Raw genomic sequence first — 15,706 nt, 5'->3', positions numbered from 1 at the left:
GCTTTCGCGCTAAACACAGAGAGAGGTGTGTGTGTGTGTGTGTGTGTGTGTGTGTGTGTGACAGTGTATGCGACAGTGTACAGTATGCGCACGCTGTATAGTTGCTGCGACTGAGGTATAGCCCCATCAATCTAGCCTGTGACGTGGTTGTGTATGATTTGCCAATAGAGGACTTCCTATATATAATCGGGTCGACTCCCTGAATTTTTTAAACATGTTTAAAAATTATTAAGGTCGGGAGGTGCACATAACATGCTCGGCTCGGCATTCCTCTCACACGCTGCGAGCTGCGACCAAGCGAGCATCACCGATATCCACTCGATTTCTCCTGAGTGAAAAAAAATCGGTGAGCTCGTAAAACAGCAAAAATCGGACCGTGTACGCCTGCCTTAAATTCGTTTAAAGACCCGGCCGTTTGACTGGAGCCTTTCCAGGCTTTGCCAAAACTCGACCTTGAATTTCATCAGATGTGTGTGGGAGAGGGTGGGGGCTAAGACCATCCGAACAATCCTGAATTTATCCTCCCTGATCTAAGAGCATTATCTCAGAACAGTGCAATTCAACTTTGATTACGGCATGTCACAAAATCTCATACTCTATGACACGCGCACAGACAAAATTGTGCATACACACAGACGCTTACACACGCATCCTCCTGTTCGACTTCCATTAGCACAGCCTGCGCTCCTTATCCCACTATGGACAGATGGAGGGATTCATCCTTGATGTAAGTCTGAAGGAAAGGGTGACAGAAGGATGCTAGGAAGAAAAGGAGTTATGTTTACACACTGTGCACAGATAAGGGTTTTAATTATCTACAGCCCTCCCAGAGGGTGAAGGGGCTATGCCCACCAAAATCTGATGGGACTTCAGGATGCTCAAGAGAGAGAGCAACAGAAAGGTCACATTCATCACAAATAATTTGTAATGCAGTTAATCTTCAGTGTCAACTAAAATCTTCTAAAATCAATCATACTAAACTCAAATTAAGTGCTGATGCACACATACAATATCAGATTTTCATCTGAATTTTTGGGGGGATCTTTCAATGCTCATCTTTAACTAATTTTGTGTGTCTTTTTTTATCATTGAATCACTCACAATACCAGCATAAAGAGGCAGAGAGAGGAAATCGTAACCATTACCATACTGTTTGCTCACTGGCAAGCAAACTTTTATTCAGGACCGTCTCATTTTCAGCTGTCATACCCTCCAAAATGATTATGTGCTGAAGTACTACAAACTGTGTCTTTTTCAGTGTTTATGATGGGTAGCAACCCGCAAAGGTGCAATACCGCCACCTACTATGTTGGAGTATGAACCAGCTACTGGCGCTAGATTATTTATGATATTATCATGTGTAGTATTAACATATCAATAATTATTTTTTTATATCACACTTATAGTCAATACCAGAATATTGCAACACCCCTACATCGAATTGTATTCAGAATGCAAAAGTATATTATGATACTCATCACATCATCATATATATACACAAGATATTTTTGTAAACTAACAGCAAAATAGTAATGTCCCATTCCTGTGATGCTATCTGAAGCTTTTCAAGTGAAGGTCAAAGTGACGTTAGTGACAGTGTATTGAATTGTCATTAAAAAAGTACTATTTGTATTATGCATGTTTCTGATGCTGTGAACTTGTCATGAACTGATGTGTTGTGTGATATTTGAACATATCAAACTTACTCAGTATTTACAGAATTCATCAAAACCACAGCTCTCCCAGAATTCTGGCATTTCAAAGCAATGAATTGAGACCAAACACCGGTCAGACAAATCCAGTGGATCTGAGAGACATGTTGACATCTGCCTGTCCTCGCTCTCTCTCCCATTTTCCTTCTTTCCATTTCCTCCCTTGCTCTGATCAGAGGGGCCGTAATCCTCCACAGCAGCTCTCGGTTCAAACAGACTCTGTCAAATGCTTTCCATCCATCTTCCTCTCCCTCACTCACACACATACACAAATCACTTCCCTTCTCTTTTGCACACAAATGCACATCTCCCCTCACACACCTTTATCAAACGAGACAGGGTCTTTGTGTTTGTCAGGGGGTGCTTTCTGCCTTGAACAGGCATGCATCTCCTGCTGACCATTTAAAAATACTGCAGTCCGCTGTACTAGCCCTCACATACAGATTCACATGGAAATGATAAGCAACTATATAAAGATAAGCACACAATCATGCATAGAAACACATTAACATACCTTCCATTTCCCACTTGTCCACCCGCTCTCTATTTCTCCTGACGCCCATTGTCATGGGTGTTGACTGTACTAAATGCTATCTCCTCCGATAAAGATGTTTTGATTCTATTAGGAGGTATATTGAAAAGAAACTGATCCTCATTGTCAGGGTCCTGTTATTAGGTTAGACTCCAAGCTTCTTCCTGTTACTGTCTGCCATGCCCAGCTCACCATATTTAACAAATGTCTTATTTGTCACTTATTACTATGAATAGATGATATATTTTATTCAATTAGCCAATGACTTAGGAAGACCACAAAGCAGTGATTGGATGGGGAAATAAAATGTATTTTAAAGGGATAGTTCACTCCTGAACTATCCCTTTAAACAAGAACTGGAACCATTGTGTGTCATTCCAGAGGCTTTAAATCCTCCTTTTCTTCATTAGAGACTCGGCCCAACAGAAGGCGCAGATTATCAAGTACAAACAACCATGTAAAATACACTCATGTAAGAACAAAAAAAGCCTCTCTGACAGTAAAATTAAACACAAGTCACAAAGCCGACTGTGCATTATCAAAGTTGGACTAAACAGCCATCCATCAATATGATATACTGGTCTATCACTACTCAAAAGTTTCTCAACCGTTTTCAAAGGGCTGCTCAGCTAATTCTAAGCAAGTGTATTTCTCAAACTCCCAGATGCCACTGAAAAGCCTTTAGACAAGGGATGCACTGATATGAAAATTAAATATAACCGATATACTGAGTTTTATATAGGTTAATTTAAGGTCTGATTCCAATCATATTTCAAGCTATTTAAAATCATCATGGTAACGAGTGTGCATCCGAAGTTTCTCCACTGATGGAAATAATCCATTATATATCGGCTTTAAGATATCTGGCAAATTCTCTTATTGGACCGATAACGATAACATTAAAACTAGGGATGCTCCGATTGATCGGCCGGAGATCAATATCGTCCGATAATCACATTTTATGACTCGATCGGTACTCATTAAACTTGGCTGATCTCACGAACCGATCACAACTGGATGACTTCAACACCTGAGAAGGTAACATGATGCGTGGGGACTAAATGATTTGGCGCTGCAGTCATGTCATCGCCCGTGTGGAATTACTACGATGTTTTGGGAAACAATGAAAAAAATTTGCTATTTGCGTGTGTGTTACAAAGAAATCTCATGTGGAGGAGCATTGTCCAAAACATTTAATACAATTAACCTGATTCAGGAATTAAGGACGAGCCACCGCGAGACGTATAGCGTATACGAAAAACTGGCAACTGCAAAAAAGGCAGCATGACCTTAGTGCTCCATCGATGAGTGTAGATAGTGAGCATTCATTACAGCCGCACACGTTTTGGATGAAAAGAGGAATAGACTGTCTTCCCAAAATGTAGAAAAACTAATATGTATAAAAAACTATTTAATCCTCTGTCTTATAATGGACAATGTTTAATTAAACCTAATGAGTAGGGATGAGTCACAATTTTCGAATATTCAATTAGTTGATTTTATTATAGAATAACGAATAGGTCGTGCAATTATTGTCTTTAAAATAATCCCCATGTTGTCGGTTCTGATGGGGTGGTGACTCGTTCATATAACCAGGGGGTGGCGATGCCAATAATGCATCTAAAAGAGGTCAATCAACTCTCAGACAACAGAAGATGAAACACACTGTCTCACACCAGCATGTGAGCGGAGTGGTAATATTTCCTCCAGAGCGAGAGCCTTTCTGAAGATTATGCTTCGCTCGCTCAGTCCACACAGCGCAGCTCGCTCAGAATGCCCTTTGTGACGTGCTGGTTAGAAAATATGTGAAATAAGTTGGGCTGCCCGTGCACGACTAAAGTTTTTTTTCTAGTCGACTAGTAGTAGTTCATTTAAACGTTTTTTTTCTTTTTTCGAGTCGACTAGTAGTAGTTCATTTAAGCCATTAGTCTAATCGCATATTTATATTAATTTAATGACTTAACTATATACTAAACCATAATGAGCATTATCGTAATATATTGCCCATTCCGCATCTCAAGCGCATGCATAAAGCCTGCCACAAAGAACCGGCAAAAGTAATGTTTATGCAGCATGATACATTTTAATTGTTTATTAATAAACGAGTTTTCTGGCTGCAAAGATAAAGTTGGCGATGCTGACTCGCCATCTTCGCATGTAGAGAGAAATGCACACTTCTACGGAGTGTCAGCCTACATAAGCAGAGAGTAGAGAGAGTAGCACATTCATTTATGAGACGCGCTCCAGTTCACACGCCAGCGCATCTGTGTCCTGATTATATTGTCTGTTATATTTGCTTCTTATTTATTAAATCCAGGCAATTGGTTGGATTTAAGTTACATCAGACTTCTCCATTTTAGGAGTTTAAATGTTTATTTTGTCCTCCAAAGTTTACTATTGGACAATGTTTAAATAAACCTTGTGGGCTGCATCAGACTGCTCCATTTTGTTTGTATTTATCTTTGTCTTATATTAAGTATATTTAGCATCGTAATCGGGATCGGTATCGGCCAATCACCATGACAAGAAATCGGTACTTGGCATTGGCTGCAAAAATCCTGATCCGAGCATCCCTAATTAAAACTGATCATATATCGGCATGATGGCCGATATATCGTGCATCCCTACTTTAGACAAGAGATGCTGAGGCCAGGCCTGGATTTATGTTGTGTTGACTATGTTTTTTTATGTGACAGCAGTCATCCGTGAGGGGCTGCTGTCTTTTACTTTCATTTTGTATTGGTTTTATTTTGTTATTAAATTCTTTAAATGTTCGCCGGTTCCCGCCTTCTTCCCATAACTTCTGAACTTCATCACAATTAGTTTTCAATGACATTCATTAGAGGTCACCTCTCAGTGTTTAAGAGGATCTTATTTATGATCCCAGCACTTGCTGTGAGACAAATGCACAGTTCAGCACCTTAAATCAAGATGTTAGCCACTTCCAGCACAAATATACTCAGCACACTAGAGTTTTAGAGCAGTGCTGTGCTGCAGCTGAAACTGCAGCGTTAAAAGAAAGAAAAAAAACATTTTAGCTGAGATGTGAGATTATAAAATGCATGTGAAAAGAGAGAAAGACTGCAAATATTGGCAACAAATATTGGCAACAAATGGCACAGCAACTGTGCGCATGTAAATAAATAAATAAATAACATGCTGTTCAAAATAAATAAAATAATCATGTAGCCTATTCAAATAAAATTTCATTGATTTTTAAATAAAACATTTTTAAAAATCAATTAAATTAAAATAATATACATGTAACAAATCAATTAACAATAAATTAAAGATATACTCACATTACTCATAAAGGTATAACACAATGCATATACACTCAGAACGCACGCACACACACACACCACAGCATACATGTGTTATCAGCAGTGAGGGACAGGCTGTCGATGAGGGGGGTGTGGATTTGATTTCTCACCCAGACTGAAGGCTTTTCCCTTCAGCTTCCCTCAAAACAATCCTGGGGCGTTTCAGAGCCACTGATGCAGATAATAAATCAGAGATCATAAAAGTTCATTTTCCACACAGCGGAGTCAGTAATACAGTGCTGATGTGTGCTGGGCCAGCCCGAGGGTGGGGTCTGCCTGTCATCACTGCATGCCAAATTTCATCAACTAAAGGAAAGATGGTTAAAGGTTTCAGCTGACTTGAGCTTACTTTTGTCTTCAATAATGATCGTGGCTAGATGGCAACAGCTGGCCCTAGAACAGTAACTGAACAGATTCTGTTTTAGCCTAAAGGCAAACTGACACAGTCAGAGTGAACTGAATAATAAGTATGGAGGACCTGCATGTAAAAAAAAAAAAAATCAGATATGATCTCTGAAACTAAAAGCAAACACAGTCCACATAAAGAAAAACGTGGAAGATACTCATTTACTCATTTGGGAAACAAATCCAAATATTCAAATACATGACAATGTCGTTGTTAGTGCCATGCTCTACAAGCTGAACTGCAGCTAACCCATCTAGAACTGGTTTACACACAGTATTAATAATCTCCCCCAATACAGTTCAAACTGAACTGGACCTGGAAGATTAACTTCTTAAGCATAAATGCCTGATAATCACAAGCTTTGGACTGATTATTATAAACCGTTTTACTGTGTTTTTAATTTGTGTGTTTGTGTGTCTGAGGCGGGGTGGAATAATCATAGAATTGAGGCCCTGATACACACCATTGGCTTTAACACTGGTAATCCAACTTACCCTCCCAGTCTCCACACACACTCATCCTCTCAGTGTTCCTTAAGTGAAATCTCGGATTAAGTCTTTCCTCCTATAATTTTCCAGTCAAAATAGTCAGAACTCTCATGAATATCTTGCGTGTCCAGGTTCATTTTGCAAACTTTTCCTCAAAATAAGTACATGAAATATGGAAAAGATTCTGCTGATTTCATCTGGAGCTTGTGATGACCATATTGTTACAGTGCAGTTATCATTTGAGGTGTGAACTTCCCTATTCTCATAGAATTAGAATGCTTATTAAAACTCTGTAGCTAAAATTATCAGTACATTTATCATCTTTATCACATTGGTTCGAATGGACTTTAAGACTGGGCAGAAGCCCTTGCCATAAAGTATGAAGCCTCTTCCCTCTTGTTGGCAGTGATCTGATGAGGGTGGACACACTTTAGGAACATGACCGCTGAATTCTAACACACTTAAACTGCACTAAGACCCTGTCAGTAGCTCTTCCTATTAAATCTAGCACTCACGAAGCAGATGTGTGCTAGATTCAAAGCCTAAAATAAATTGCTGCCTCATCGAAGTCAATTGAACACACTGGAAAGGCTTGGAACCACATTGTAATTGCCAGTGAGGTTGCAAAGCACAGTTTTAAAGAATCTATCAGCTCCACACACTGTTTCAGTAGAAAACCCATTTTCTTACAAACTCTCACAAGTGATAAATCACCCCCTCCACATTAACTGTGAGACCAAAGGGAAGAATGGACAGAGAGAGGGAGAATAGAGATGGAAACCATTTCCCAAAAGGTCACAAGAAAAGCAACTAAAATTGTGCCTGTAGCAAAGAAAAAAAACATTGTGTCTGTGCATATTACAGCTTGAAACGGCAAGACGAATCAAGTAACAGTAGCAACACAACAGTCAACCAATGTGGAGGCAGCAGAGAGTTTAAGAACAAGGTGACAATATTTGTGTGCTTGGATTTTCATTGGATTTCTCCTACCCTTGCAAAAATTGCCTTGTATTTCAAGACTGTTTATATTAGAGCTATTGGGATAATTACAGTTGTTTTTTGAAGAATCATGCTGTGAGTCAAGTCAATATCTGCTTGTGTCAAGTCTTATGAAGTTATTCTGATAACACATTACAGAGAGAGAGAGAGAGAGAGAGAGAGAGAGAGAGAGAGAGAGAGAGAGAGAGAGAGAGAGAGAGAGAGAGAGAGAGAGAGAGAGAGAGATTACGTTTTTCCGGTCATACTGACTTTCAATAGCACCATTCATGTGCTGATGATGAAGACGTTTGCATGAGCACACACAGACCCACAAGCATGTAGCGTGAGTGAAGATGTCACACTGGTAATGGCCTGGAGGCAAACCATCATGGGTGTCATATGTAGAGATAATGAAGAACGAGGCGCACAAAGAAGTATCTTTGCTGAAGGCTGACCGAGATGTGCTCACTTCCATCCATATGCGTGTGAGTAGACAGATGAGCTATTGTCCACCGCTGGTAGATTACACACCACTCTACCATCACAAGTAGCTACAAAAACATATGCAGATGAGTCTCATCAATATGCATTCTATACAAATCAAATGTAAATTCGGTCTGTGGTTGTTGGTGGACTCATTTTCTGAACTTTTCGCCACAACTTTCTCATTGAACGAGCTGCGGGTGCCGCTGCGCCCAGCCTTCTGCTCCTGGCCTGACGCCAGCACTCTTCTCCTCATCTGCGTGCAGGAGACGGGACAGGAAGATAGCACTCCATTCTGTTTTCTATTTACCTTCCTCCCTCGCTCTGTTTGTCAGAGCCCTTGGCGTAAACACGGAAGGCTGCTTTCGAGTCCTTTCAGCAGGGGGCTCCTGTGGTTTGTGATGAAAGAAACGTAATCCATTCCTCTTTTCTTTCCCTTTCTGCAGTTGGTCAGGCTGTTTAGTTTGATTTTCTACATGCTTAACCACGTCACATTTCTTGTGCGAGTGAATCCGAGGAGTCTGGGTGAGCATGCATGACCGTTCCCCAGAAACTAAATCACAGTGACACTGGAACAGTGGAAATAACCTGTGCATTTACCATGTTTATCTTCCCTTTTTACTCTAAGAGGATGTCCCATCCCAAAGCACTGCAGTGACATGAATCACCCTGACAAGATTCAAATATCCCCTTCATTCATGTTAGCTGTGCCAAATAAAATAACATAAAGCCCATCCAATGAAGGCTTGAAAACCTTTATCTTGAAGGTGATGGAAAAATACAGGATGGCAGGGGCACAAAATGCCATTCAACAGCTAGAATTCCTTGTCTGCATCCCTGAAATGATACAGCACCATTCATAATCCTGAAAAATGTGTGGATTCCTATAAAAGGAGGAATAATTAACACTCAATTAACAATCAACTCAACATATCCAATAATTCAATGGATGACAAATGAACCATGCTGATTTATGGAATGAGTTCAATGACCATTCACCTTGAATTTTATCAATGCCCATGATGACAGGACTCACTGGCGCCCTCTAGCCCACACTGCAGTTGTGATTTGTCTGTGTATGTCTGTGTGTGGTGAGGTACATTAAGAGGGATAATGGAGCTAAAAAGTCATGTTTCCATGGGAACACTTATAGATGTGTGAGTGGGTGGCTGAGGGACTGAAGCTCACTGATACAACGGAGATGCCTAATGCACAGAACACAGAGAAAGAAAACCACATAGACATTCACAGATTGGATACACAAATGCAACTGCAGACATACACACTGTCAATGCATCTGTTATATAGTACAGACATTTACAACATGGTTGCAGTTTGCTGAACGGAATCTGTGCCTACAGAAATCAAGACAGCGAAAAACATGTTGGTTTGTTCAGTCCAATGCTTACTGTCAGGGTGAATTAAACCTTACCTTGGCAACTCAGAATGCAAAAACGTCAAAGCCAAATGTGCCATGCTTATATCTCCCAGAAAAATGCTAAACAGATAGAAACCAAAGTCAACAAGAAGTCGACTCACCTCAAATCACAAGTACAATTCCCTGAAGGGTCAGGGACACAATCTTACTCAAAATTTAAAATATTCTGTCCTAACGGCAAATGGAAAGAGAAGTTCAACATAAAATCCAGCAGTTGCTGGAACCAGCCCCTTTCAGAATTGATATTAAGAACACACTGGCCTGGCAGGAAATGATGCGTAGATGGCACCGTCACCCTCCCTCTAGCTTATCATCTTTCTCTCTCTTTGTAAGTACAAGAAATCATATTTTAAAACTTGTAGTCTGACACCACTTTAAAACTGATATTTGAGGATGTTTCAAACAGCAATTTCACCTACAAAAGAAATAAGATATGTATGCCTGTCTGCAGGTTTCAAATCATTTCATGCATCTGAAACAAAACTAATTTATTACCTGTCACGCATGGCTTAGCAGAAGCAAATATAAAAGCCAGCATAGAGGGATGTTTTCAATATAATCCTCGTGGCCTAACCCCTGGGAAGATCTGTACCAGAAATACTTTGTTCTGCTCTTTTTCCTCAGGTATATTACTGAAACTAGAGTACACTGAGGAGAGGTTATGTCACGAAGTTCATCACAGCAACATTTTCCTAATTTGGAACAACCTAAAGCCCAATTCATAATGACACTGCATTGAGGGCTGCTAGTAGTGGCATGTCTTCTATGTAACAGGACATGGCGTGAATCAAAATCACTTAGAATGCAGACAATTACTGGCATTTTTTTTTCAGCAACCCTCATTGAAATCCAATGATTTTCAGTTGCTTTTCTGCCCCAAAAAAATTTTCAATGTGAACAGAGCTTAAGGTCAAGTGCACAATGCTGTTAGTTCATAGATTTGAACATAACCTTTGGGTTATGAGTCCTGATGTTTAGTCTAAGATCACAAGGCATGTGGGAATAAAGTCTAACATTGAATTTAAACCACAACATAAACATAAATCCAAAGCTTTCTTATTATATTTCCATTGTTGGATTATCTGCACCACACAAATGAGGTGCTAGTAAATTTTCAACCAACAGACTTGTACTGTAAACACAAGGATTAGGTTGTTAAAAAAAAACAGCCATTTTGAAAAGATGACAAAAACACGGGGTTGAAAAATATATATAAGCAAAGACGGACAGCCTGTAGTTTCGTAATGGGACTCACATGTGCCACAGTGGTGACAGGAAGCTGAGTTTCTCACTTGTGGAAATCACTCTCTCCTCATTATCCACAAAGACACAGGAGCTCAAGTACGCACCAGCACGCACACGCGGTGGGAAGTGGGGGACGCACAGCGGGGGTCTATTCTGAAGATGTCACAAGCAGACAGATCTGTCACTCACAATTCACACATTTACCTACAGATCCCATCCAGGTACACACAGAATCGCATGACATGAGCATATGGTCATATGCACGGACAGATCTGCAATGTTCTCGCTATGTTCCAAACATAAATATTTTATTTACTGTGCAAATAAACTGTTCAGCCAATGCACAAAACAGTTTCCAGGTACTAAGTTAATTTACTTCCCACAGAAACATCACGTTACATACATAAAATGACAAATTTCGTTGACGCCAAACACGTGTTTGTTGCTAAACTAACACAAATAGTGGGATGATTAGTCGTAAAAATTGTTGTAGTAACCAAATCATAACAGGTACATGGTTCATTTGTCCAACCGCACACACGCAAACAGGTTTCCAACAGGCCAGTAGAGGGAAACATTCAAGCAGAGTCTCATTAAGCACAAGATTACAAAAATTGATTTTTCTTCCTCTACGATTCCTGTTGGCTCTTGTGTCTTACCGAGTTGTTCGAATGAAACACATTTTTACTCAAAGCTCTTGCAATTTAAGATCAGTTTCCCAAAGTCAACTCATCAAGCCGCTATTTAATTGGGTTACAGGGTAAAGATACACTTGCTCTCACAGTACACAGAACAACAGATGAATACATTCCATATACACGGTTTAAAAAAAAACAGTGGAAGAGATAACCAAAGCCATTATTCTCACCATAAATGCATCAGTTAGTGACCCCAAAAGAGCAATAGCCAAACTTCAATACAAATTAATAATAACTATTTTACTGGAGGGCAATAGCAAAACTTAAACATGGTTGGCCAATCAGCAGCCTATAAGAACAGAGAAAGCAGATCTTCCTTTGAAAGAACAGAGAGAGTCATTCAACATGTTTCTAAACCAGTCATTCAACCTCATCTCAACTGCTCGCTCATACTCTAGTGCATGTGAACACACACTCTTACATGCTACATATCTGCTCAATACAGCGGACTCATTCTAACAGCTATGACATTTCTAATATTTTAATAATATAAAGTAGGCTACTGTCTCTCTCACATTATTAATAATGCCTTGTTTTCATTCTATGCATTCCACATTCCCTTCAATCTCCAAGTTTCTCTCTCAACTACAACCAAGAAGAGAAAGACTTTGAAAAATGTCAACATTATATTCATCCTTGCTGATATCACTGTGTTTAAGGTCTCTTAAAGCTCTCTGGCAAGCAGAATGTCAAGCATTCAAGGCTGAAACACCACTGGAACACGCTGAAATGATTAAGTTTCGTGTTTTATCACAGTCTGATGGTACTTGCTGTTTCTCCTTGAAACTCAGGGGCACTCTGACTGCAGAGTGCTTAACGCATTCATCTACACTTTATACAAACGAATGAACAAAAAACTGCCATATTGTTGCCTCTCGACTGAATGTAAATGCAAACACATACTGCCATTCACGTATAGCTTTATGCTATTGAAAGGCAAGCCACAACTGCCAACATGCAGAGACAATCCTTCACTCACTGCACAAAAGCCCTGTCTTATCAGCCTATAAAGAGAACAAGTTCAAGTCGGTTCACAAAAGCTAAAATACTTCATTAACACAATCTTCATGAATTCATAATTTATACACAGAAACCTCAAGACACAGTCAGCGTCTGTGAACACTGTGAAGTCCCACTATGAATGGAATCCTCCATGAAATACCACTTACCGCAAGCAAGTGTACTCCTCCGATTACTTTATATTCCCGTACAAAGCCCCCCAGACTCACACCCTCAGCCGAGAAAAGAGGAGGATAACAAAACGGTTCAGGTTGAAGTCAATGAGAAACTGGCAATTAAAAGGTTTGCAAACAGCAGTGATGCATTACTGAAGATGATACTCATTTCCACAGCTGTGAGGGCAGAAGTCATGTGATGTGTACAACGGACAAACTGAACATCAGAAACATGTGTTAAATGTGTCCTCAGCTGATCTGGGCTGCATTGAGGCAGCCATAAGGGTTTGCAGATGTGTTGCTTTGAGACACAAGACAATTGCTCAAATGGTCAACAGACCCCTCGGTGAACAAGAGTCATGACATTACTGCAGATGCCCCTGATTTCACATGGAAATTAGGGTAAAACTATTTTAGATAGATAGATAGATAGATAGATAGATAGATAGATAGATAGATAGATAGATAGATAGATAGATGGGCCATCATGGGCGTGCAAAACTGTGCAAAAACGTTTGTTTTTTATGACCCTGATGAAATAACTGGAAAATTACGCACGATTACGGGAAACCAAGGTGTGCCAAACAGTATGACACACTTCGTGTCTGCAAATTGCACGGCAATTGCCAGAAATGCTGAGGGTAAAATCGAATCAAATGATAGCCAGCCGCTCTTCTCCACCCTGTGCCGGCAGGTAAAGCGCGCGCAGAGAGGAAGCGCTCACGCACGCGGCTGATAGAGAACAAGTTGCGCTCTCGAGTTAACGCGAGCGCGGTAGCCGCGTGCCAGTAACGGGCTCTCTCTCTCTTTTGATTTAGACTTTCAAAAGTGCTTTTTGTAGCGTTTAATCTCTGGCAAGCCATCCAGAGTCTTTCCAAAATAGCCCTTTAGCGGAGAAACATGTGCGTAAAATAATGAATATCATGCGAACTGCGTCAATTCCACTTTCTATCATAAATCACGTCTTCAGACTGATATTGTGACAAACTGTAATAACAATCTTATAATCTTAAGTCTTATAGGTACCGATCAGAGAAAACTAAAAACTGTGTCATTAACTTAACCTAATGTTGTTCCGAACATGTATGACTTTGTTCCGTGGAACACGAAATGGTGTAGGCTAATGCAGGATATTAGGGACTGACAGCCTTAATAATCATACAATAAAAGTGAACGGAGACGGAGACTGTCATTATGCCCAACATCTGCTAACCAGAAAGTAAAAAGGCTTTGGAACAACGTGAGGTTAAGCAAACGTTGACAGAAAATATTTTTTGGGTGAACTATCCCTTTAAGAGTCGTTGACAGTCTATGTGCTTTCCATAAAGAATTGGAGATCTTAAAATTGCAGTATAAAAATCTCGATAGCCTGTTCTGTGCCTAGTTTTAAACGATAAAAGCTACAGAGAGTAAAATAACACAATCTAGTAACGCACGGGTGCGGATGGTGCATTGCCCTCCTCACAGCACGCCCTTATACTACATAGCAGGTAACACGCCTCGCTTACCTACCTGCTCAAATATAATTTCCCAGTCGCTATTCCGTTAAATAACAAGTTGAAGATGTAAAACACCAATCCTGTTATACGGTTGTCCCGTGTCAAGCGCTTACCTGTTCTCGCTGCGTATTTCACCTCACCGCCGCAGTCGCGCTCACACTGCGGATGATGGGCACCTTCACAGGAATCCCAACTCACTTACTCCAAAAATACAACCAGACGCCCTTTAAAAACACTAGATTCGCTGTGTTTGAGTATCAAACACTTAGTTATCGCAAAGATCCTCCGCGTTTAATTTCCTCAGGCAGAAACGATAGACGAGCTTCAGAATCCCATCAACGACTAAAGCTGAAGCGCTGGTGAGGTGACCGTTAAAACTGCCACTCGTGCTATAGTTTCCATCATGACGTGCTGATTGACAGAATTTAAAGCGCGCTAAAACGGCAACTGGAACTCCGCGTGCAGAAGCAGTAGCAGCAGCAGCAGCTGTGGGAACGTGCCGTGTGCGCTGCAGTCGATCAGAGCGGCTGTTTCGGAGTTTGCTGGTTCGCAGCTGACTCCCAAGTACCAGAGGGGAGGCGTGAATCAGTGGCTTTCTGCTGAGACGCAGCGACTGTCTTGTTTTACAAACCCTCCTGACTCACCCGCAGTGACATCTCGAATCTGGCCGCTGATTGGGCTAATTGTAAAATCTTATTGGCTGCAATCAGGGCGCGCGGCTGGCATAAACGAGGCATATGCTGCGCCCCAATGTCTTTTAATGTGTCTATAATGCATGCATTACACCGTGGAGCGGATTTGGGGGAAACACGCGGCTGAACATAATACTGCGGACAGAACGCTCTACGGATTTGAATATCTAATCAGCAAGATCAGTTGGAGATGGAGATTAGGATGTTAACATGTAATGCATACATTTTGTCAGGGGATAAGCTTTACACCAATTTATTAACGATTATTTTATTCATCAGAGATCAATCAAAATAAATATTCGCATATAAAACAAAAACAAGCCAGGCCGTCAATTTAATTAACCGTATGAAAAGAATGTGGAAATGTTATCTAATAGCATATTAACCCTTGGACTTACAATGATATTATAAATGTTTTATAATCGCATTGCAGACACAGGTTTATTTGATTTCTGGCTACGTGCATTACTTTCTTAACCTACGATCTGACGAACTTTTCCACCTTGCTGTATATGAAGCAAAATACTGGTTGGCATCATAGGTTGATTCACTGCAATATTCCTGAACGCAAAGCACTCAAAACACTGAATCACAGCTCCACCTGCAGGCGCATACAGTACTGCATGCATATTCCACCTGCTACCCTGTCATAGACAAACCCTGGTCCTGAAGGACACCAAAATTCACATTTCGGATATCTCTCTTATTTGAGACTCATTTCAGGACATAACGCCTCTAATAATGAGCTAACGAGTTGAAACAAATGTTTTTTGATATGGAAGACCTGCAAAATAGCACCAGCCATTCATTTATAAAGACAATAATCATTGGATGTCTTGTGTTCATTCATTTGTTCAACCCTGAAGACAGCAGTCAGTTCAGATCAGAGATGAATCAGCTCATTTCAAATCTCTTGTTTGTTTTGTACAAGGCTGAAATGTAAACAGGCTTGTGGTGATCTTTAATGTGTTTGGGGTATATGTAAACTCTTCACCCCAGTTGTTTTTAAACATTTTAATTGTTTTTTAAATTATTTG

General features: G+C 40.3%; 1 protein-coding gene across 1 annotated transcript in view; it reads right to left on the bottom strand.

Moving 5' to 3' along the window:
* The window catches only part of plxna4 (plexin A4), a 216,356-nt gene extending 201,781 nt beyond the window's left edge, over positions 1-14,575 (bottom strand). Inside the window, exon 1 of the mRNA XM_077234456.1 lies at positions 14,091-14,575. The gene's annotated coding sequence lies outside the window, so the exon portion shown is untranslated. The remainder of the gene's footprint in view (positions 1-14,090) is intronic.
* Between the last annotated feature and the right edge of the window lie 1,131 nt (positions 14,576-15,706).

This window comes from Siphateles boraxobius, unplaced genomic scaffold, assembly GCF_051911475.1.
Source record: "Siphateles boraxobius isolate OS27281-9 unplaced genomic scaffold, OSU_SipBor_1 19, whole genome shotgun sequence".
Classification (NCBI taxonomy): Eukaryota; Metazoa; Chordata; class Actinopteri; order Cypriniformes; family Leuciscidae; genus Siphateles; species Siphateles boraxobius.
The sequence above is the reverse complement of the archived record's forward strand: the minus strand, read 5'-3'. Positions and strand labels throughout refer to the sequence as shown.